We start from the raw sequence: 24982 nt of genomic DNA, 5'->3' as shown, positions 1-24982 counted from the left end.
AGGTGACTTGGACCAATTCCAATAGACTTGTGATGGAGAGAGCCATCTGCATTCAGAAAGAGGACTATGGGAACTGAATGTGGATCACAACATAGTATTTTCCATCTGTTTTGTTGTTTGCTTGCTTTTTTTCCTTTCTCATTTTTTTCCCTTTTTGATCTGATTTTTCTTGTGTGGCATTATATTTGTGGAAATATGTATAAAAGAATGGATTACTTGCTATCTAGGTGAGGGGAGCAGGGAAAGAGAGGGAGAAAAATTTGGAACACAGAATTTTTCAAGGGTGAATGTTGAAAACTCTCTTTGCATGTATTTTGAAAATAAAAAGCTAATATTTTTTAAAAAGGCTTAACTATAAACACTTGTGAGATGGAGACAAAGGCAGGAAAGGATTTGGGTCCTCTCTTTTTCTGTGTCACAAACATTTTCAGATCTTGCTACTATATAGTGGAAATGTAAGGGTTAATGACCAGCCCCAAAGAGAAAATATAAGGAGGACAAATTGCAAATAGGAGAGGCAATGCAGCATAGGAACATGGGATTTGGCACTAAAAGCCACCTTTGAGATCATCTAATATGGTCTTTTATTTTGGTGATGAGGAAACTTAAGAGGTTAAGGAGCTATTCTAATCAAGCAAAAAACAAAAGAGTTAGTAGAAAATACCAATTAGTCATAAGTACATTGATTACACTGAAGCTTGTTTCTCCAACATTTTTGTTAATTACTATGTTTGTGTGTTTGGTATTTTCTATTCAATGTGTTTTAGCAATAATTCAACAGGCGTGTATTAAGTACCTACTATGTGCCAGGCATCCTTTTTGATACTAGTTATACAAAGACAACAATGTCCTCAAAAAGCTTATATTCTGGGTGAAAAAACAACAACATGTAAACAAATAAGTTCCAGATAAAATCCTATCTTTTAGAGGAAGTCTTTCCCAATTCCTCTTAATTTCAGTATCCTACTTCTATTAATTATTTCCTATTTATCTTGCATATAGTTTGTTTATCCATATTTGCTCATTTGTTTTCTCTCCCCATTAAATTATGAGCTGCTTGAAGGCAGGGCTTTTATTTTCTTTATATTCCTAGGACTTAGTACATGTAGCTTGCCATTTTACCTAGCATCATACTAAGTGCCTTTTTGGTGTTTATTCGAATAGTCTTGTCTGACTCTTGTGCCCTCATGTGGAGGGTTATTTCTTTTTTTTTTTTTTTTTGCAAAGATATTGGAGTGATTTGCCATTTCCCTCTCTAACTCATTTTAAAATTGAAACTGAGGCAAATAGATTCAAGTGACTTTCTCAAGGTCACACAGGTAGTGTCTAAGGTCAAATTTGAGTTCAGGTCCTCCTGACATGAGAGTTGGCACTCTATCCACTGTGCCACCTAGCTACCTAGGAACAGGTGGCAGAGAATTGTAGGTATATGGTACAGACTGTGCAAAGATATGGAGGACATGAAGGGAGAATAGAATGTTATGTATAAAACAATAGCAGTTAGACTAGAATGTAGCTGGTGTGAGGGGGCGTAATGTGAATTCAGTCTTGAAATATAGATTGGAGCCAGATTGTGAGGGGCTTTCGGTGTCAAAGAAAGAATGATGAAAATAGATTCAACAAATCCCAGAACTGGGAGGGACCTTCGGGACCATATAGTCCCCAATTTGCACCTGAACAGGAATCTCTTATTCAAAATCCTCATTAAGCTATTGTCTGGACTCCAGGTTTAGGAGAGATCATCTCGATTGTCCTCTATTGAAATTGAGTAGTGGTGGTCTGGCTGATATCTTTCCTAAAGTTCAACAGTAATATAAAGCTTGACTTAGATTCAGAAGAGATCTGGGTCTGAATTCTTCTGCCAACATTTACTGGCCATTTAACTTTGGGCAAATAACTTAGCCTCAGTTTGTTTATCTATCAAATGGGGATAATAATAGCACCTAAATCACAGGACTGTTGGGAAAAATAAATTAAGATGATGTATAGTGAACTATAAATCACCATATAAACAAAATTATTATTATAAGAAGCCAAAGGACCAAAGCCATGGGAAAAGATGAGCAGATATAAGACAGGAGAGGGGTAGCCAAAATGCAAATGCAATAATAATGGAAGAAAACTGGGCTAGAAGCCAAAAGTCAGAAAACCAGAAGTCACTCAGCAGTGCTTATGATGACTGAGCCAGTCCTAAGGAATAAGGCAATTTGTCTTATGGCTAAGTGCCTTGCTCAAGGTCTAAATGTCTGAGGCATCATGTGCCCTGCCAAAAGTCTCACTTCTCTTACAGTGGGCAGGTCAAGGGAAACATTTACTAGTTTCTATATACTATTCAATTCTACTACTTGATATTAGTTTGAGCAAATCACTTAATCAATCTGGTTCCCACTTTATTCTGGCATAAAATTAGGTCATTGGAATTGCTGGCTTTTGAGATCTTTTGCAGCTCTATAAAACTATGAAACCAGTTAATTAAATAACCCATTCTTTCTAGGAATGGGAGTGTTGATTACTGTTCTGGAACTAGAAGTAGAAAATCTGGGAGGTTGCAGTGGCAGGGGGCAGGAAGATGGCTAGTGTATCGTTGTGGCTCTGAGCTGACTTGATTTGCTGAAATCTCACCAATCCAGAAAGCATAGTCCTAGTTGGGAATGGGTGAACCCAGTGGAAAGCAGAGTAGAACCCAGTAGAATCAGGTCTCTGCAGAGTCTGGAGGTAGAAGAGACTTGTAAGAGAGTTTTTGGTTCTGTGTATGCTGACCCATGCCTGTTGTGGCTGCTTGATCTCTTGGACTGGGGAATTCTGAATGACAGTAGGCTAAACAATCAGGTATGTATGCTAAGTCTGGCACCAATGTGATGCTCAAGGAGGAAATGAATTAGGCAGTGTCAGAAATGGAGTAGGTCAAAGGTTCTGGCCCATCAACAGTGGGACTGCGCTCATGAGAAGTCATCAGTTTGAAATAGGTGGAGGGAGGGAGGGAGAGAGAGAGAGAGAGAAAGAGAGAGAGAGAGAGAGAGAGAGAGAGAGAGAGAGAGAGAGAGAGAGAGAGAGAGAGAGAAAGAGAGAGAGAGAGAGACAGAGAGAGAGAGAGAGAGAGAGACAGAGAGAGAGAGACAGAGAGAGACAGAGAGAGACAGAGAGAGACAGAGAGACAGAGACAGAGAAATAGAGAGAGAGGGAAGCTGAATGAGACCAGGAGATATAGTACAGTGACAGAGCTACGACTTTTGTTGTTCAGTCATGTCTGACTCTTTGTCTTCTTGAAGGCAGAAATAAGATGTTTGCCATTTCCTTCTTCAGTTCATTTTACAGATGAGGAAATTGTGGCAAATAGGGTGAAGTGACTTGCTAGTAAGTATTTAAGGGCAGGTTTGAACTCAGGAAAATGAGTCTCCCTGACTCCAGGCCCAGCTCTCTATCCACTACAACATCTAGCTGCAATAACTAACAAAGCAATTGGTGCTTTTCCCCTCAGCCCAGAGGATGGTAGATGATTGAGGAGGGGTAGGACTCCTCACGATGGTCCTCCAGTCAGCTGTTCCTTTGCCTTGTGGATTTCTACTGTCTCAGTGCTTTGCTGAGTCCCAGTCTCTCCTCTAGCTTCATACTACTATCTTTATGGGATGTGGGACAAGAGTCATGGCTCCTTGTCAAAGAAAGAAGCAGGAATTCTGGAAGGCAGGGCCTGCACACGACTTGTACAGATGGTCTACCTCCTGCCCCCTCAGATGAGTTTGTCTTGCTTGCTAGAATTCCAAGTTCCAGCTGTAGCTAAAATCCTTTCAGTCTTGGGGCCTGGCTGTATCTTTGCTATTGGGATGAGTAGGACATGTTCATGTTCAACAAATCACAGATGTCTGTGTTTCTTTGAGTTGGGGTTCTACCACTCCAGAGCCCACGTAGCTTGCACAAAAAGTGGGGGACTAAGTGATGAAGAAAACAGTTTTCAGATTCAGTCTTCAGTTGCTATTCTGTATTGTCAAAGACAGTCAATTAATATGAATTATGTACCTACTGTGTTCTAGGCAGCATGCTAAACGCTGGGAATATAAAGAAAGTATAAGAATCCATGCTTTCAAAGAATTCACAGTCTAATGGGGCGAGATAACATGAAAACAACAAGCCAGACATATAGAAGATAAATTAGGGGTATTCTGACAGGGAAGGCATTAAGATGTAGGAGGATTATGAAAAGCTTCTTGCAGAAGGTGGGACTTTGACTGAGGCTTGCAGGAAATTAGGAGACAAAGAGGAGAAAGGAGAAACTTCCAGCACAGAGGGATGAATAGTCAGTGAAATTAGGAGACAAAAAGGAGAAAGGAGAAACTTCCAGCACAGAGGGATGAATAGTCAGTGAAAATGGAATTGGGAGATGGAGGGTGGTCGTGTTTGAGGCCTGTGTCATTAATTGTAGAGTGCAGGGGGCTGTGAAGTCTAAGGTAATTGGAAAGGTAAAAAGGGACGAGATTATGAAAACCAGAGGATTTTATATTTGATCTGGGGCTAATAAGGAACAGGCAGCGTTGATTTAATAGTAGATGATATGGTCAGACCTGCATTTTTGCAAGATCATTTTGGCAGTTGTGTAAAGGATGGATTGGAGAGGTGAAGACCTTAAGAGACTTGAGCCAGAGAGACCTGGGAGGTGGGAGATGATAAGGGCCTGTATAGGATGGTTGTGACATTTAAAAACATTTGAGAGACATAGTTTCTGAGTAATTTAATTATTTTATTAATAAAGCCTGCAGATTATTAGTTAAAGGATGATCACTTGCCTATCTCTTTTAGACCCAAGACAGTCATGGTATCTCACAGTTTATATACCCTTCAAAACAGTAGGTAGGTAGTCTATTAAATAGCATTCAAATCTAACTGTTTTATATGATTGGAGGTGGGCTACATTAAAATGAAAGACTGAAGATCTCTTGGATAGGGAAAATGTCTATACCAGAATATTCCCATATGAAACACAGGTACTCAATCAGCCAGCGCCACACCATCCATAAGTGGAACCATTAGTTACAGCAAATGGAGAAGTTTTGGATTCTGTAGATGAGTTCAGTATATCTTGGCAGTATACTTTATTTTTTTGGTAAATTTATTTTTAATACACATTGCTTTATGAACCATGTTGAGAGAGAAAATTCAGAGCAAAGGGGAAAACTCACGGGAGAGATTAAAAAAAAAAACAACAGAAAAAAAAGTGAACATAGCATGTGTCAATTTACATTCAGTCTTCTTAGTTCCTTTTCTGGATGTAGATGGCATTTTCTGTCCAAAGTCTATTGGGACTGCCTTGGGTCATTAATCTGCTTAGAAAAACTGAGCTGAATTGCCTCCATTTAAATTGTCTTAGGAAGATTCTGAAGATCACCTGGCAGGATCAGGTAGCAGACACAGGTCCTTTCTCAAACTAAACTGCCAAGTGTTCATACTACTCCAGAAAGCCCAACTTTGTTGGGCTGGCCGGCCATGTTGTTCAAATGCCAAATATAACTTGCCAAAAGACTGTTTTATGAAAAACTCACACAGGACAAGTGTTCACAAGGTGGTCAGAAAAAATAATATAAGGACACTCTCAAGGTCTCTCTTAAGATTTTTGGAACTGATTGCATGACATAGGAGGTACTGACATAGGACCACTCAACATGCTGTGTCCTCATCAGAGAAGGCATTGTGTTCTATGTGGAAAACATAATTAAAGTAGCTCAAAAGAAATGCAAGATGTACAAATTTAGAGAATTCACCCCTATTGTTCATGTGGACCTATGGTAGAGCATTTTGTGTTCCTATTGGTCTGATGACATCATAATTGGACTCTAACACAGTGATGTCATTTTGGTCCTTTTGGAGAACCAACCAGATGTCTACAATTAAAGTTTGAGTGCAACCCTATGGGCTTTCCCTACCCTAGATTAAATTCCTTTCTAGGATTAAGGAGAGTCCATGCAATCTCATTATAAGTAATGCCCTTCAGACTGAACTTTTAAAGGACTTTAGAAGAAGAGGAGAGCTCTGAATCTCCACCCAAATTACAGATTACTAATTATCATTTCTTATAGGTTCAATGTCAGAGGAGAGAAGTAGGTGTATATTAGAGATGTTACAAAGGTAGAAATGACAGAACCTGACAACTAAAGGTGAGGATTAAGGGAGAGTAAGGTTTTAAGCCTGCATGAGGATACTGAGAGGATAGTAGTTCTCTTCCTAGTTATAGGTAAGTTGGGGGAAAGGGAGAGTTTTGAAGGAAAGATAATGAGCTTACTCTTGATTTCTTACCCTTAGGGGAGCAAGATCCAAAAGGAGGGCATGTAGAACGTAACATTAGAACCTGAGGAAGGTACTTGTTATAGTCATTTTCATGGGACATCTTTTCTTGGTTAGATCAACTTTCCTCTCTCCCTTCCTCTCATTTGAGAAAGAACTACTACTTGAGGTGCACAGGACTATAAAAATCGATACTAGAGAGAAAGTAGAGCTGTTCAATTTTTCTTTTGTTTCCCTTTTTCAGTCAGACAAAATAACTTTTTCCCTGGAAATGGCTAGCAGAGAGTGAACACTAAAGATAAATAAGGAGATAATAAGAGAATAGCTAGTTGCCCTTTATAGATTCAGGTCATCTGGCCCCAATGAACTCTACTTTGGGGATTGAAAGAACTGTTGAATGTAATTACTAAACTAAATCACTACTAGTAATATTTGACAGATTGTGGAGATTATGAGAGATGCTGTGAGACTGGAGAAGGGCAAATTTTGGCTTGATTTTCACAAAAGGAAAGAGAAGACATTTTGCTAGTGAATTTGACTTTGATTCCTAGAAAAAAATTCTAGAACAAATCATTAAGGAGAGGGTTGGTGCATATAGAAAATAAAAGAAATGGTTACAAGGAGCTTTCATCAAGTTTCATCAAGAACAGATCATGCCAGACTAATTTTCCTCCTTCCTTCCTTCCTTCCTTCCTTCCTTCCTTCCTTCCTTCCTTCCTTCCTTCCTTCCTTCCTTCCTTCCTTCCTTCCTTCCTTCCTTCCTTCCTTCCTTCCTTCCTCCCCCCTTCTCTCTCTCTCTTTCTCTCTCTCTCTTTCTTTCTTTCCTCTCTCTTTCTCTTTTTCTTTTTTTGACAGCTACTAAATTGGTAAATCATGAATATGGTATAAATAAAGTTTACTTAGATTTTAATAAGGCATTTAATAAACTACTATTTTGCTTAAAAAAGGAAAATAAAAATATGAAGACATAGGGTCTATGTTATAATGCAATAGATTTGGAACTGACTTAATAGTAGGATTCAAAAAGTAGTCATTTGTGGGTTTATGTCAACTCTGTAGGAAACCTCCACTGAGTATCCTAGGGATTTGTACTTGGATCTGTGCTGTTTAACCTTATAACCTTATATAACCTTATAACAGTGATTTGGAGAAAGGCATGAAAGGAAACTCATCAGTTTTGCAGTTGATACAAAGATTGGTGGGATGGAGAACACACTGAATGACTGTCAGAATTAAAAATGATTTTGACAAGTTAGAGCATTGGGCAGACTCTAATAAAATGAAATGCAATAATGTTAAATTTAAAGGTTGTACACTTGGGTTTAAATAATAAACTTTCATAGTATAGGCTAAGGGAAATATGATTGAAAAGCAATTTCCCTGAAAAAAAAAAGATCTTGAGATTTCAGGGGATAATAATCAATCAACTAGTTGTTCAGGGGCAATATCTATGTCCTAGTTCTTTAGCCATTTTATGGCTAGAAATCCCCTGCAGTTCCTAGTTAATTCTTTATAATTCTTGCACTTTGAAATCTTTTGCGGCTGGGGAATGGGAAGATTTTCATAAATAAAATCTACAAGATTTATATAGCCCTGGGCTTTTCCTGAAGCACCAAAATCTTCTGGATCACTCAAGTGACTGAAGAGAAAGGGGAAGATAAAAAATGGCCACAAAAATCTCTCTATGGGTCTCTATCCTTTATTCTAAATTCCTACCTTTATTATATGTATGTACCAACATCAATCTCCCCAGTTTCATAACACAGGAGTGATAACACTTGTATTCCTTATTTCACAGGGTTGTTGTTAGGCATGAGAATGTGTTCCATAAATGTGAATTATCATTATGCTTGCCCTTTCCATTCTTTCCTGGTCAGTGTGAAGCACATTCTGCCACTAGATCTTTTTTGGTTGGCTTGGTCCTTAATAGTGAAATTGATTTTCTGGTTATAAACTCTTTGAGCATTAGTACCCTTGCCCAGCAGGCTTCTCCAAACCTAGGCCCTCTCATGCTGCCTCTAGCTTGGCCTTCTCCCAGATTAATCCTTTTGGTTCTGAATCTTTGTCTCTGCTGGATTCATCCACAGTCAACGGCAGAGCTAAGCTGACAAATATACCATAGAGAAATTGGAAATTAGACATGTTTTTGTGACATCTGCTACCAGCTCAACCCACTTCCCTATCTCAGACTGATGAGTCATGAATGATCAGTGCTTGCTGGGGATGAATTCCAAAAACCACATGCTTTTTACAATAATAGTTTATGAATTTTTTTATAAGCATCATAACAAAGCTATGCAGCTACATATTTTCAGTCCCCTTCTCCCCATTCCCCTCATTGTATCCTTTGCATGGTGGTTTGGAAAATGTAGCCTTCTCTCTTCTCCTTTGCATATTAAATTTTCTTATTATTAGGAATTTGACAGGTATTAACCAACACCATTATTTCTTTATGCTAAGAAGAACTTAAAAAGCTTATATAGAATATGTTCATCTGTGTTATATACATATCTATCTATCTATCTATCTATCTATCTATCTATCTATCTATCTATCTATCTATAATTTTTTAAACTACATATTAAATGTCACCCAGTAGTTCTAATACTGCTTTTCTCTGCCCCTTCTGAACTTTCTTCTTTTCATTTTTTGGTCTTTTGATCACTCCCTCTCTCTCATAACTCTTCATCTACATAAATAAAATATAAAAGTTCTCCCTTAAAACAAACATGTACAGTTAAGTAAGACAAGTCCACAAATTAACTCTTTCTGAATAAATATAAGGTGTCCCAAAAGTCTTAGCAAAGTTTTAAGCTACTAAAGCTATTAATTAGTTATTAGTTAAGATATTAAAGCTTAATGCTAAACTTGATTGATATTTCTAATTGATTACTTTTAAGATGTATCATGAATACATTAAGCGTTAGTAGCATTGAGACTTTTAGAATACCTTTTACATATTGCAGTCTGTAGCCTGAGTCCATTTCTGTCAAGAGGTGGCAAACATGATGTATCATCAGTCTTTGGAGGTCATGATCAGTCACTGCATTAAGATTCTTAAGTCTTTCACTCTTGTTTTCCTTTGCAATGTTATAATCATTGCATGAATGATTCTCCTGGTTTTGTGCACTTCTTTCTGTATCCATTTATTTTCTTTCTCCAGATCTTAAATGGAATCATTTTCTGAGGTATGGGGTCAGGAGAAATAAAGATATTGCAGAACACTCATGTAGAGGGAAAAGTGCAGTGGATTAAGTGTCAACTGCTTCAGTATTTTAGAAGGCTGACTGAATAAACATGGTAAGTATACGTATTAGTTCCCCTGTTAGAGTACAAGATTCTTGAGGTCAGGGACCAATAGAGCAGTTAAAAAATCTGTTTTTGAGTCTTGACTGACACTTGTGATGCTATCCTACAAAATATACACATATGTGCATGTTGAATTCTATAATAGAACCTAATCTCTTTGAGAGCAATCAACTGTTTCCTACTTTTAAAAAAAACCCTAACACCTGGTATATGGCAGTCATTTAATAAAAATTTGTTATTTGATTGACTTATGTGACTCACCAAGTCCCTTCTCTTTTCAGATTCTCAGTTATCTAGGATAATATTTGTACTAATAATTTCTCACATAAGTACTTGTGAGGAAAGTGCCTTTATAAATTTTATATGGTCTTACAGAATAGCAAACTAGCTTTTATTATATAGGGTTGGTTGGTTGTTGTCTTTTGTTCTCAGAGAGGATCAAAATGACATTACTATGTTAAAGTTGAGTAATAGCGTGTCCAGCTATGGCTGATCAGGCTGATGCAAGCTTGGAATGTTCTGCCATAGGTCAGACACTAGTAGTCCAGATGAACATTTGGGGTAGCTTCTCTATGTTGCATATTTTTTCTTTCCTTTGGGCTAATTTAATTCTGCCTTGCTTATAGTGCCCAGCACCTTCTCTGAGGAGGGCAAGTCATGCTGGGTAGTTCTGTGCCAGTGTCTCCCATGTCATACAATCAAATATAAAGTTTTTAAGAGAGGCCTTGAGAGTGTCCTTATGTTATTTTTTCTTACCACTTCATGAGCCCTTGAACTAAGTTCCTCATAAAATACTCTTTTTTGGGGGGCAAACATATGTGGCCAGTCCAATGTGCTCTCTGAAGTAGAGTTGGAAGGCTTGGCAGTTTAGTCCGATAAAGGACCTCTGTGTCCTGCCAGGTGATCTTCAGAATTTTCCTGAGATAATACAAATGGAAGAGATTCAGCTTCCTGGCACAGTGCTGGCATACTGTCCAGGTTTCACAGACATACAACAATGAGGTCAGCACGACTCCGTAGACCTTCAGTTTGGTGGTCAATCTAAGACTCTCCTCACCCACACTTTCTTTGCAGATCTGACCAAGGCCTTTGATACTGTAGTCACGAGGGCTTATGAAAAATTATGTCAAAATTTGATTGCCCAGAAAAATTCATCAGTTAGTATGTCAATTTCATGATGACATGCTCCCCCAGGTTCTGAACATCAGACAATGCTCTGGAGCTTTTCCAAGTACCCCGTGGAATGAAACAAGGCTGTGGGCTTGCTCCCAAACTTTTTAGCATGATGTTTTCAGCACTTTGTCAAACGCCTTCCATGAGGACGAACGTGGAATCTCACTGATGATAAATTCTTTAATTTTGACTACAAGCCAAAACGAAAGTGGAGGGAATGTTGATTGTTTGCTTGCACATGATGGTGTACTCAATGCATCCTCTGAATGCAACAAAATACAGAGTGCTCATTGATCAGCCATTAGATGCTAAGGTCATACACTGCATCCCAGGCACCTTGACTTTTGTCTTGCCACTGGACTTTGATAACTCTGGAAGAGAGAATGGCTGATGACTTTATGCAACTCCAATTTACACTCGAGTCAAGCCATCACCCTCCGATGTCATTGGTCCTCTTCAAAAGCAAAGGACAAACAATAACAGAGTGCTACAAAAGCCTTAGTGTAATTAATGCTATTAAAGTTTAAATCATCACCAAGAGGAGCAGCTAGGTGGCGCAGTGGATGGAGCACCAGCCCTGAATTCAGGAGGACCCGAGTTCAAATCTGGTCTCAGACACTTAACACTTCCTAGCTGTGTGACCCCAGGCAAGTCACTTAACCCCAACTCCCTCAGCAAAACAAACAAACAAACAAACAAACAAACAAAATATCACCAAGACTTATGGAATCACAATGCCTCACACAGGTCTGGTGTACAGTAGATGCTCCATAAGTACTCAATGAATCAATGAACCAAATGTAAGTGACCCCAAAGATTCCTGAAATCTATGCTCATCCTCTCACTCTTGAGGTTTGACTAGGAATATCTTAGAGAGGGGATTGGAAGGCTGCCTGAGATAGAGAATGGTTTTAATGAATGTATTTAGAGAAGCAGAGAAAGCATTCAGGAAACCTGATGAGTCATCTGCAGTGTTAAAAAGAAACAAAACAAAACAAAACAAAACCTCAGAACAAAAACCCATGACCAATACCCGTAAAAAACCCCAAATCATATTTTTAAAAGATATAATTATGCTGAATGGGTAGTTATCTGAAAACTGAAGTGAAATAATGGAACTATGGAAAGGAATTAGATGGGAAAGTTTTATATAGCAAAAACCATTATATTAAGCAAATACATGCACACACAGAAATTCATATTTCTTGGCCACAATCAGACAAAATGCCGTGGTGGAAAGTACCCCACTGTAAAGACCCTAAGGCTGATATGATCAGAATTTTTAAAGAGGAATTTTTATTGTGAAAATAAAGGTAAAGACAAACAAAATGAAAACCGATCAACCAATTAAGATGGAAGTGCCTACTTGTACTAGGCTTTGGGAACTTACATTCTATCAGGGGAAACAACTTGTACATATATAAGAAGTTTGTAAGAACCATCCTAACTAGAACAGATTGGAAGAATCTGTGGTGTTAATATTTCATTCACATGGAAGTCACCCAATCTCAACATCATGTCAATCAGTAAACATTTATTTACAGCCTCTATATGCCATTCACTGTGCTAAGCAGTGGAAATAAGAGGCTCCCCCCAAAAGATCAAAAACACAAACAAAAAACCTTCAAGTTTACTGATCCATTGATATTTATGTATCAAATGTATCTATATATACATATACATTACATTAATAAGGGCCAGAGGTTTTTAAAATTTTTTTAAATTATTTTTTACTTCCGAATTCTCTCCCTTCCTTCACCTCTCTTCCTCCCATTGAGAAGACAAAGAAATACAATACCCATTATTCATATGAAGAGATACAAGACATATTTCTCCATTAGCCCTGTAGTGTTGGGGGGTACAAGAAAAAGTGAGAAAAAATATACAGAGTGTACTCAGAATTGATCAGTTCTCTGTCTGGAAGTAGATAGCATTTTTCATCAGGAGTACTTTGGAATAGTTGTAAATCATTATATTGATCAGAGTACCTAAATCTTTCACATTGATTATTACTATTGGATGTAATGCTCTTCTGTTCTGCTCATTCACTTTGTATCAGTTCATATAATTCTTCCCAGTCTATTCTGAAATCATCCCCTTTATCATTTCTTATAGCACAGTAGTATTCTTTTACAACCATATATCTTAACTTGTTCAACCACTCTCCAATTTAGGGACTTTTCCTCAGTTTCCAGTTCTTTGTAGGACAGAAGTTCTTAACCAACCTGGTTAGATTTCAGAATCTAGATTGTTATAGATGAAGTGGGAGGAGTATATTAAAATTAAGAGCTTAATAAATGCTTGTTGTATAATTACTTATTCTAGTAAGTATGCAACTGGTTCACAAACTTGCAATTACTTTCTTATTACATAGTTAATTAAGTTGAGCGTATATTTCAGTTCATCAAATTTTTATTTCTTAAGAAACTAGGGAAACCTTCTTTCCCAATAGTAATTATTTTTATTTTTCTATATTTAAATAAATATAATTTTAATAATAAATAGATTAATAAGCATTTATAATATTTTGGCTATGGCCAATGATTTGTCTGAATCATTTCAAGTCAACAATAATTGACTCTTCTTCATTCTCTTCATAAGAGACTCTATCTATTTAACTTAGTTTAGCCCTAGTTAAAATAGTTCCAAATAGTTCCTCATCTCTCTCCTATTTTCCTTCTTCAGTTTATCTCTGGTGAGAATAAAGTTTTTCAAGTCCTTTCTAGCTCTTTGTAGAATTCTTTTTATGAATTTCTCAGCAGGATTTCTTCCTAAACTGAGGACAGTCCTTAAAACATTTTTCTCATGAAAGAAATCCATCCTCACATTCTTTCTGTCTTCCCCAAAGATTTTTCATAGATCCTGATGGATCATAAATAAAACCAGTACTTTTCCCCTGACTCCCTATTAAGAAATGCTTCACATTGAGCCCTTTTCACGTCCTGAATTCTTAATGCTACAGTAACATTTGTATTATCCTAGATGCATTAAAAACAAGAATTATAGGTTTACACACATACATAAGATATAAGATAGTTACAAATTAGATACATAGTAACCTTAAATGAAAGAAAAATGTCATTTGCTTACCACTCTAAAGAATGCCTAAACTTTTACCTTTATAGTAATTTCTTTAGATCTTGAAGGTGCTTTAGTCTTTCAGAATCCTCTATATTGGTGCAAAGGTGACATTGGGGAGGGAAGGGACTGCACATTTTTCATTTGGATGAAATGTGTGAGTATAAAATATTCAAACTGGGTAGATGTCATCAACATTCTCATATTATATATACATGAAAAAATATATAATATAATATATGCATATATATGTGTGTGTGTACGTATATGTGGAAGTTGAAGTCCAGAAAAAGAAACTGTTGGGTCTAAGAAATACAAAAAGTGATAGAACCAGGTTTTTTTTAACCACTCTACATGCTGGCTCTCTCAGGAATGTGGAGGCTCCAAAGTGAGAAAAAATGATAGACTCTAAGAAGGAATTAGCAGTGACAGAGGTAAAACGTTATCAAAGGTCTACTTACTTGCATGGCATAATGGATAGAGGATTGGAGTTGTAGTCAGGATGATAGGTTCAAATCTGGCCTTGTGAGCTTCCTGGGCATTGGCAAGTCCCTTAAATTTGCTGAGCCACTGTTTTTTCATTTGTAAAATGAAGAGAATAATAACTCTAGCTTCTACCTGATAATGTAGTCATGAGGCTCAAATGAAAGGATGTATGTAAAATAGAGGTGTCAAACATACTTCAAGAGGACCCTATCATACCCCATCATACTTGGACATAACAAGTGCTGCAATCAGATTGAGATGCAATTAGGAAATATTTAACAAAATAAATAAAAATACAACAGAACGTAGCTAATGTTATTATGTGGTTTTCTTAGCTCATAAGTGGCCTGCAGGGGTCTTTGGTATGAGTAGCCCCAATACAAAGCCCATTGGTTTGAGACTCTCTCTTCATTGGTAGAGATTAATGTGCTACACCTGTGTGAAGGGGAAGTGGATTTGGAAAGACTAGAGAGGGGAGGCTATTCTTCTTTGAGTTTTCTTTGAGCTGACAAATCTCCTAGTTGGGCACTTTGGGTTTCTTCTAGAGATAAGATGGGGAAGGCCAATCCAACTTCAGTTTCCTGAAGGAAAAGATTCTGAGAAGAAGCTGACATGGGAGAGAGAACTTTTCTGGACAACTCAACACATAAAATCATAGAATATTAGATCTGGAAGGAACCTTTGAAGTGAGCTAGTCCAAACTTCATTTTATAGGTGGCTTATATCAAATTGTGTACAAATCCTGGCTCTGCCATTAGTTAGTTGTGTCTGTCAATAAATATTTATGTGCCAGGAACTATGCTAAGCTCTGGGGATAGAAATACAAATAAAAACAAAGACAGCCGTTGCCCTCGGGGAGTTTACAATCTAACCTAAGACAAAAATACAAGAAGGTTGTTTGGGGATAAGATGGTATCCCATGGGAAGTACGATGGAAAGTTCCAAAGAAATCCAAAAGCTATGTAGTTCCTGGGAAATGGGACTGAGCTCCCTTTTAGATAGCCTGGAGCCCCTGGCTCTGCCTTCTAGCAAATTAGTATTCCTTGAATGGATTCTGGGCCTCAGCAGAAAATGAGGAAATTGGACTAATCTTCCTTCCAGCTCAATAATTTATTTGTGGCTCTTTCCCTCACATCCACTCTAGGTCCCTTGAGGGGACCCAATGTTTATATATTACCATGTCACCAGTGAACTAAGGGACAAAGGCAGGAAGCACATATGGCCAAGAGGACACACATGGAGGGGGCCAGACAGAAACAAGAACTCCTCATGTTCCTGAGTTGACACCTCCAGAAAACAGATTTTTTTTTTCTTCTCTGTGGCTGCTGCTGCTACTCCCATTCCCCCACAGAGCCACTGATACCCTTTGGTTCTGATTTCTCCATAGAACTGGGGAGATGCTGATCTGTAGTTTTTGCCCTGCTGCTCTCTGCTGGCATTTCCTCTGAACTGCAGCAACAAGGCACAAGCCTATTGAGTTCTTAGCCCAGGGCTATTTCTATTCAAAATTTCAGACCCAAACCAATTCCTTTCGGTCAACTAGCATTTATTACATACCTACAGGCCTTTAGTGTTTACATTTTGCCCTTTTAACTGCCTTTTTCTCTACTGAAAGCTCACTTAGACTAAACTTGTATGAGTTATGGTCAGAGAATTTCTTTTAAGTCCTATCATATACCTGGTTGCTGATTTGGGTCCATGAAAAACATACAAGGTTCCTTTTAGTAAAACTGCACAGGAGCTTAGTAGAGCTGTCATGGAGACAGTCCTTACAACTCCCGTCCTGCTCCTCATCACTAACTTGGGTCCTTGAAAATCACCTTTAGAATAAAACTGAAAGGACTTGGGTGGAACTGGTAGAGATAACAGCTTTTAGCTTATATCCTCTTCCTCTCCCTCAACCAAATTCAGTTCAATTCAACATAATGCAATTTGAGTTAGTTCAATGCAACAAACATGTATTAAGAAACTATTGTGGGGAACACCGTGCTGGGTACATGGAGAGACAGCTTAAATAAGACATGGTTGCTGCCTTTTGGGGTTCATATTTTAGGAAAGAGAGATCATTATGAACTGGAGAAATTAGACAAGGTACTTGCAGATGAATCACTCACTATTTCGCTGTAACAGAAGCCCACAGTGCTAAAATACATTTGTACATATGGTAATGAGCATTTGGCTCTTTTTTTTTTTCTCTAACAAATCTTTTTCTGTCCCATAGACCTCATAAATGAGGAGATCCCTGAAGAGGGAGATGTACCTCTGCATAATTCCAAGAAATGTGATGTTCTCCTCTTGTGACAAAGGGCTGTAGAATCTAATCAAACCAATCAAAAAAGCAACCATTAAGCACCTAGTGTGTGTCAGGATTAGGCACTGAGAATATAGATAAAAATGAAATAGTTCCTGCCCTCAAGGAGCTGACATTCTGTCATTTCTAAAAATTCAAGATCAGTTTTATTAGTTCTAAGAAATTGAAATGCTTGGGATTCCACAATGTTTAGAGAAGGAAATAAGAGCATATTGGTTGGGGAGGGAAGGCAACTTTATCTCTCACAAATGGAAGTTGGTTCAGTGTAATGAGGACTGTTGAGAAGTATGGCTTTTAGCAACAGCTCTGCTATTAGTTAGGTGACTTTGGGCCAGTCAATGCCTGGGGTCAAGACCTTTCTGCACATCATACCAAAACTTCAGACTTCATCTGGGCTTCCTGATAGGCCCTACTTTGCTGCACATGGTTGTCTAGAAAACCCAGGTTGCTTCTGGGAATTCAGAGGAGGTGGCCTTCTACTAACATGCACATTTTTCTTCCTGGATCTTCTTACTGATATCCTATGACCTACAAATCTGAGAAAGACAGGGTGGAATACAGTGGAAAGATGGTTGGGTTTGGAATTCAGCCTCTGACAGCTGTGTGACCCTGGATAAATCCGTTAATATATCTAAAGTCTCTGTTTCTTCATCCAAAAAATGGGAGTAATAATACCTACATTATCTACCAATTAGGTTTTGGGGAGAATCAAGTCATATAATATATCTAAAACATTTTGTAAATCTTCATCTTCTTTCTTTCTTTCTTTTTTTGCTTAGGCAAATGGGGTTAAGTGACTTGCCTAAGGTTGCATAGCTAGGAAGTGTAAAGTGTTTGAGGCTGGATTTGAACTCAGGTCCTCCTGACTTCAGGGCTGGTGCTGTATCCACTGGGCAATCTAGCTGCCCCTGCATTTTGTAAATCTTAAAGAACTAGATAAATTCACATTCTGTTATTAGATGAATGTTTGCAAACAGCTGAGGCAGCAGAGGAGTTTCATTTCTATCCAAAAGCATTAGTATTAAGGAATTCTTTATGAAAAACAATTATACATAGCTTTCAGAGTAAAACGCTGTCACCTCCTTGGTATACAGGCAAGTGTTAAAACTAGGATTCCTTTTCAGACTGGAAAAATTCTAATATTCTCTTTTCCCGAAAGGGTTTTTAATTGCTATTTTTTGAGGGCTATAAACCAGAGAGAGGCTAGAGCTCTGCATTAAGCTGCCAAGAAGATGAAGCTCAGTCTTACCTCCCCTTCTCTTTTTCTCCTCTGAATGGGAACAGATAGCGGCTTCTTTCAACCTATTTGGCTTTAAGGAATAAAGCCAATATCTCATCAACCAAAACAACTTCTCTGCAGTATCCAGATAGGGCACCCTGGGAGATTTGTGAGTATTGTAACTGAAGGGATATCAGGAAGGTCACCCACAACTTGTTATACTGAATGTCTGAGTTTTTTCATTATTATCAAAGCCTCAGCATTCTTTGATTCTATAGGAAGAAGATTCTGGGCAGCAGCCTAAGGATGGAATCTGAACATGCAAAGGATAGGAGTAAGAACTGAGGCTTCTGAAAAATTGGACTTCAACCTAGGGTCTCCTAAAGACTCATAAAATGATAGAAACAGAAGAGACTTTACAGATCAACTCCTCTAATCCTCTCTCTTTACAAAGATACAGAGCCAGAGAACTGAAGCAAATGACATGGCCATTTAATAGCACAGAGGAACTCAAACTTGCATGCCAGGAACCTCAGACCTATTGTCGGGGGTGTGAAACTGTGTTCCCTTTAATCTGTAAAATTATCACTCTGAAATTGTGTCTCCTTTTGAACTGTAAAAGAAGGGAGGTTCCTGGTCTTCAGAGTCTATAGAGTCTATGAGAGAGCACATTTCTCATGCTGGACCTTTTTAAGGCAAATCACAACCCCCCCATTGATAGCTGGATACCCATTCAAATTCTATTGGGAGAGCTGGGCCTGATATTGAGTGACTGAAACTCCCAGATGAGTATCTAGGCCTGGGCGTTATTGGTTTTCTTTTCAACCTGAAATCTGAGTCTTAGATTTCCTATTAAAGGGCAATTTTGGTCTCATTTCTTGCAGAGGCCCATGCAGAGCCATGCTTTTTCAAGGAACCTCTCTCTCCTTGGCATAGCTGCCTGTCAGGACCCCTGTCCACTGTGAAGACATTCTCTTCTTAGTGTTAACACCTCTGTTTATCTCTCTGCCAGGATTTTTCTGCTAGGACCTTTATCTCTCTGCCAGGACTTTGTCACTTGGAAGTCAGTCTTCCTATCAAAAGCCAACTTCTGCAGTGCCAACAATGAACTTCCTTTTGCCAGTCCAATATTTCAGGTTCCTGAATTCTTTCATGTTGGACCCGCCCTGACCAGAAGGGGATTCTCACACCTCAGCTCTCTGCACTGCCACTAACCGCATCATTTGCTTCCCTAACTGCATCACTGTGTTCTTTCCCCTATATCACAAACTATCTGTTCATCTGAGAAAAGGGTAGAATTTCTCAAAAGGAACTTTTACTAGAAAAATAAAGGAGAAAAAAAATAAAATGTAATTCCCTTATCAATTGTGAGGGTACCCCAAATCCCATCATTAAAATGTTGGTTCCTTTGTTTCTTGAAGGTAATTTTGTCTTTCAGAGACCACTATAATGTTGCAGGTTCTCTCCCTGTCCCTTCTCCCAAAGGAATAACACTCTAAGCCAAAGTCAGAAAATATCTCAATGAAAATTAGTTGGCAACCTGCTGAGAATCTAACCTAGTAGAAGTGGGACAGATAATGGCACACTGGTAAATGTTTAACAACTATCTATCTATCAGTATATGTACACATATATACATATGAGACACATTTGCTTATCTCCAAGTTTAATCTACAACATTTTCTTCATCATTTTCTTAAGTCTAGACAGTCACAATAATAAATCCAAATCTTGATTTGTTGCCGTTGTTTATTTCCAAGTAGTAAATGCTCCTACTAAAATCTTAGCAATATATTTTGACCTGCCTCCAGCATACTCCTGGACACAACAAGTTGCAAGGAAGGAGGAATGGAGCTTCTTCAGCACAGGAAAGAGTTTTCTCTTCCTGGCAATACTTCAAGTTTCTAGAGAAAACAGAATGGGAGAATTACAGAAACACATCGAATAAGAATCTCTTCCTCTTCATTAAAGGGCCTGCTTGCTTGGCTACTCACAGGAAACTTGGTTTTTGCCTTTTCTATTTGCCCATTTCAGTTTAACCTTTTCTTCAAGCACTTTGGAATGCCCTCCAATCCCTGAACCCAGTGGTGCTTGAGAGGATTGTCAGGGAAAAGTCCCTAGATGTACAGCTACAAATCTAAAAAGCCCCCAAACCTTCAATATAACTGAACTCTTTTCAGGCTTCCAGCCAAAGAATCTATTTCTTTTCCCTTAGGCAGCCATCCAAGGCTTGCCCCAAGAGTCTCGGAATGGCCTCCATAAGAGGATAGAAAGGGGGGGGAGAACAAATTGAGGCACCTGGAAAAGTCTGCCCTATGACACCCCCTCCTGTGTATGGGTCTTAATGTAGATTAAAATGAGCATTTTTTCTGAGCATATATTCCCATCTCCCTATCTCTGTCTATTGAAAACTCTTCCCTTCTTTCTAGGTCCACCTCCTCCATAAAACCTTCCCATATGGTCTTTTGCATTCTCAGACCAGCAACTTATCTTTTATGCATTTAAAATTTAATTTGTTTAAGTTATTCAAGTTTATATCAACCTTCCCCTTTTCTTCCTCCTTCCTCTACTGTAAACACCCTTCAGGGTCAGGCAGCATTAAGACCCTTGCATATGGTAGCCACTTAATAAATGTCTCTTAAAGTGAATTGACTAGGACAAACAAAGGAAATAATTTCCCATAAGAGTTATTATCAGTGATTACTGTGACTTGGAGTTTCACCTTCTTTTAATGCTTCCTTCAAACAAATGTCCAAAAGGTGGTAAAATCAAAGTCTGGGTTATCCCCCAACTAGATAATTCATCTCTTGGTAATTTAGAATGGATTATTTTTGTAATAGACATTGTAATGAAAGATGGGGGAGAATCTGCTAGGGGAGGCAAGCTGGGATAGAATAAATGTGGAACTTAATAAAGAAAGGCAACCTAGTGCAGACATATCTCATTTTATTGCACTTAATAGATATTGTTTTTTTTTTAAACAAATTGAAGGTTTGTGCAATTCTGCATTGAATAAGTCTATCATCAGCACCATTTTTGCAACAGCATATGCTCATATTATGACTCTGTGTTACATTTTGCTAATTATCACAATACTTCAGACTTACTATATCTGTTATGATATCCAGTGATCAGTGACATTTGATGCTCCTATTTTAATTGTTTTGAGGAGCCATGAACTGAGTCCATAAAAGACTTTGAATTAAATTTAAATGTGTGTTCTGACTGTTCTACTGACCAATTTCCTGTCTCTTTTCCTCTCTGTATTTCTTGAGATACGCTAATATTGAAATTAGATCATTTAACAGTCCTGCAATGATTTCTAAGTGTTCAAGTGAAAGGAAGAGCTGTACACCTATCTCTCACTTTAAATCAAAAGCTAGAAATGATCAAACTTAAGTGAGGAAGGCATGTCAAAGATTAAAGCTAAAAGCTAGGCTTCTTGTGCCAAATAATTATCTAAATTATGAATGAAAAAGAAAAGATCTTGAAGGAAATTAAAAGTTCTTTTTTTTTTTTTTTAGCAAGAAAATGTTTTTTAATTAAGAAATATACATTGTTTTTTTAAAAAACATAATGCTATGATTGTACAGTTAATAGACCATAGTATAGAATAAATATAACTTTTATATGCACTGGGAAACCTAAACATTCATATGGCTCCCTTTATTGTGATATTTGCTTTGTTGTGCTCTGGAATAATATGGCAATATCTCTGAGGTTTGATTGTACAGTGGAAAGAGACCTAGAGAAGAAGAATGGAGATTTATAGAAGGTTCTATTTACAGTATTTAGAGCACTGGACTTTGGAGTCAAGAAGGCCTGTGTTAAAAATCCAACCTTGGACACTTCCTCTCTGTATGATCCCGGCAAGTCACTTAATCTCAAATTACCTGACAAAATGGATCTCCTGGAGAAGGAAATGGCAAACCACTCAGTTTCCTTATCTACTAAATGGGCATAATAATAGCAATCTACTCCTAGGACATAGATCAAATGAGTTAACATGTATGTACAAAGGGCTTTGTAAATCTAAAAGCTGTTAGATAATATCCAAAATGATGGACTTCACTTCTTTGTTCTGAAATGGTTAATTCCTCCAGGTGAGTTTTAATTCTCTGAGCTCCTTTTGTTCCAGTCAATGACCAGGTGCTGGGCAGTTATACTGATCTTTTTGCAGAACAAATTGGAAATACTCCAATGATCTCTTTTAGTACTTTTCAATTCCTGAGTTCCCAAATCTCAAACACCTCCTACTGTTGGCATGTATGCACACATACTAAGGGTCTGTCTGGGGCACGGTGGAGTAGCTAGAACAGGAAAATTAATAGCAATGAGAAAAACTAAAAACTTTATCAATATTGGATAAATGATCCCAAAGGTCCTCACCTCAGAGAATAGGGTGAACCTTTGACAAAGTCATGGAATCCTTCAACATTTTGTTTGTGTCAAATTTAAATCAATGAATCAATCAAATATTTTAGAATAAGTTCTAAAAGTTTTTGGAGCTATTGTTCATAGGAAGTGTTCAGATTCATTGAAGAAAAGTGGGTTGAGTATAAAATAGACAAATTTAGAGTATCAGATGCAGAAGAATTTTTGAAATCTGGAGAAAGGATTAGGGACATCCAGAGTTGAGCTGGAAAGATCCAAGAGCCCAGGGATATCCAGTGAAAAGAGAAAATATGATTGAACTGTGGCAGATAAAGGAGAGACTAAGAAGGTCATTGAGCAGAAGCAGAAGTTGTGACTGATGTCACTAATTTTAAAAATATATATTTTTATTTTTCCCCCGTTACATTTAAAATAATTTTTACATTTGTTTTTAAAACTTTGAGTTTCATATTCTCTCCCTCATCCATCCCTACCCCCAACCCCATTAAGAAAGCACATATGAAGTTGTGCAAAACAGTTCCATAAAAGACATGCTGTAAATGAAAACATAGAAGTCCCCCTAAAAATTCCTCAAAAAGAATAAGAGAGAGAAAGTGAGGAAGAGAGGGGGGGAGAAGGAGAGGGACAGGAAGAGGAAGAGGAAGGGAGGGAGGAAGGGAGAGGGAGGAAGAGAGGGAAGAAGGTAGGAAAAGAGGGAGAGAGGGAGGAAGAGGGAGGGAGGAAAGAAGAAAAGGAGAGAGAAACAGAGAGAGAGAGACAGAAACAGAGAGACAGAGAGAGAAAGAGAGAGAAACAGAGAGAGAGAGAGAGATGAGAGACAGAGAGAGAGAGAGACAGAAACAGAGAGACAGAGAGAAAGAGAAACAGAGAGAGAGAGAGACAGAAACAGAGAGAGAGAGAGAGAGAGAGAGAGAGAGAGAGAGAGAGAGAGAGAGAGAGAGAGAGAGAGAGAGAGAGAGAGAGAGAGACGGAGAGAGAGAGACCCATAGAGAGAGAGAGACAGAGAGAGAGAGAGACAGAGAGAGAGAGAGACAGAGAGAGAGAGAGACAGAGAGAGAGAGAGAGAGAGAAACAGAGAGGGAGACAGAGAGAAACAGAGAGAGAGAGAAACAGAGAGACAGAGCGACAGAGAGAGAGAAACAGAGAGAGAGAGAAACAGAGAGAGAGAGAGAGAGAGAGAGAGAGAGAGAGAGAGAGAGAGAGAGAGAGAGAGAGAGAGAGAGAGAGAATGCTTCAATCTGTATTCAGACATAATTAGTTCTTTCTCTGGACATGGGTTAGAATTTTTCATCATAAATCCTTCAGAGTGGTCGTGGATCATTGTATTGCTGAGAATAGCAAAGTCATTCACAGCTGATCATCCTACAATATTGCTATTACTTTGTTGATGTCACCAATTGTATCAATTAGTTCTTCAAGAACCAATGAGGGAAGCTTTAGGAAAACTCTTTCCTCAGTTTCATTTTTCATTGCCTACCTTCAGACTTGATAATATTCTATGTTGCTTCATTATCTAATCATTTCCAGTAAATCGAATTTTGCCTCAACCACAAAGAGGTCAGGAATTAAATGGAAATAGCTCTAAATGTATATTAAGAAACAGAATTAAACCTCTACCTCTGTTAGGAATTTTCATAACCAGGGACTCAGAACAACTGTGATTGTATACTCAACTTTTCATCTAATATAAACTCCCTAAAGAAGCAGATTAGGGAACCATGTGTTCCAGAGACGTCATTAGACTACATTTAGGCCTTTTAAAAGGAGCTGATTTTTTATAAGAGGGTCATATAAAAGTAGAGATTGATGGGGGAATAAAGAAATGGAGACAAAGTGCTCTAGGAAGATTTATGGGGGAAGACAACACTTTCAGCTTGTGATTTGATGGGATTAGGGAAAGCTAAACAGAAGAGCTGATCAGAGACCTTAACTGCAGGCTCCTTCATCAAAATAATTAATAATGCCCTACATTTTTCTCATATGGCTTTAAATAGTGAGTTTATATCTATTATATGGCTACAAGTTTGTCATATGTCTCCATTTCAGCCAAACAACAAAGATCTGGTAAGGACTTATTATGTGCCAGGAACTGTGCTAAGCCCCTCGAATATAGACAAAAGCAATAATTGTGCCTGCCCTCAGACCTTACGTTTGAATGGACGGGTTAAGGAAATTGTGACTCTGTATTCTGCCCCATTCCTTCAGAATAATATTTGTGAGTGGAATTAATTTGATGAACTCATTTGAGCTAAAGGATGAATGTTGTTGTTTAGTCGTTTTTCAGTCTTGTCTAATTCTTTGTGATTCTATTTGGGGTTTTCTTAGCAAGGATATTGAAGGAGTGAGGCCATTTCCTTTTCCAGCTCATTTTACAGATGAGGAAACTGAGACAAAGAGGGTTAAATGATTTGCCGAGAGTCATAGAGCTAGTAAGTATCTAAGGCCAGATTTGAACTCTCAGAGATGTGTTTTCCTGACTCCAGAAGCAGTACTCTATACATTTTACCACCTAGCTGCCCCAATACAAATAGCCTATCCTAAATGAATGGATTACCCCTCAGTATGAAACTCATTTGCATTTTAATAATTACTTTCAATTCTTTAAGTTGTAAGAACAGCTAGTAGTTACTATACCCAAATTTTAAGCTATTGATGGAGATATTTTTGGGTTTTTCAGGAGTCTCTCAAATAATAACCCTAAACCTTTTTGGACACCAAATTAGCTGTTGTCTCAGAACCTA

Source organism: Sminthopsis crassicaudata, chromosome 1 (assembly GCF_048593235.1).
Source record: "Sminthopsis crassicaudata isolate SCR6 chromosome 1, ASM4859323v1, whole genome shotgun sequence".
Lineage (NCBI taxonomy): Eukaryota > Metazoa > Chordata > Mammalia > Dasyuromorphia > Dasyuridae > Sminthopsis > Sminthopsis crassicaudata.
The sequence above is the reverse complement of the archived record's forward strand: the minus strand, read 5'-3'. Positions refer to the sequence as shown.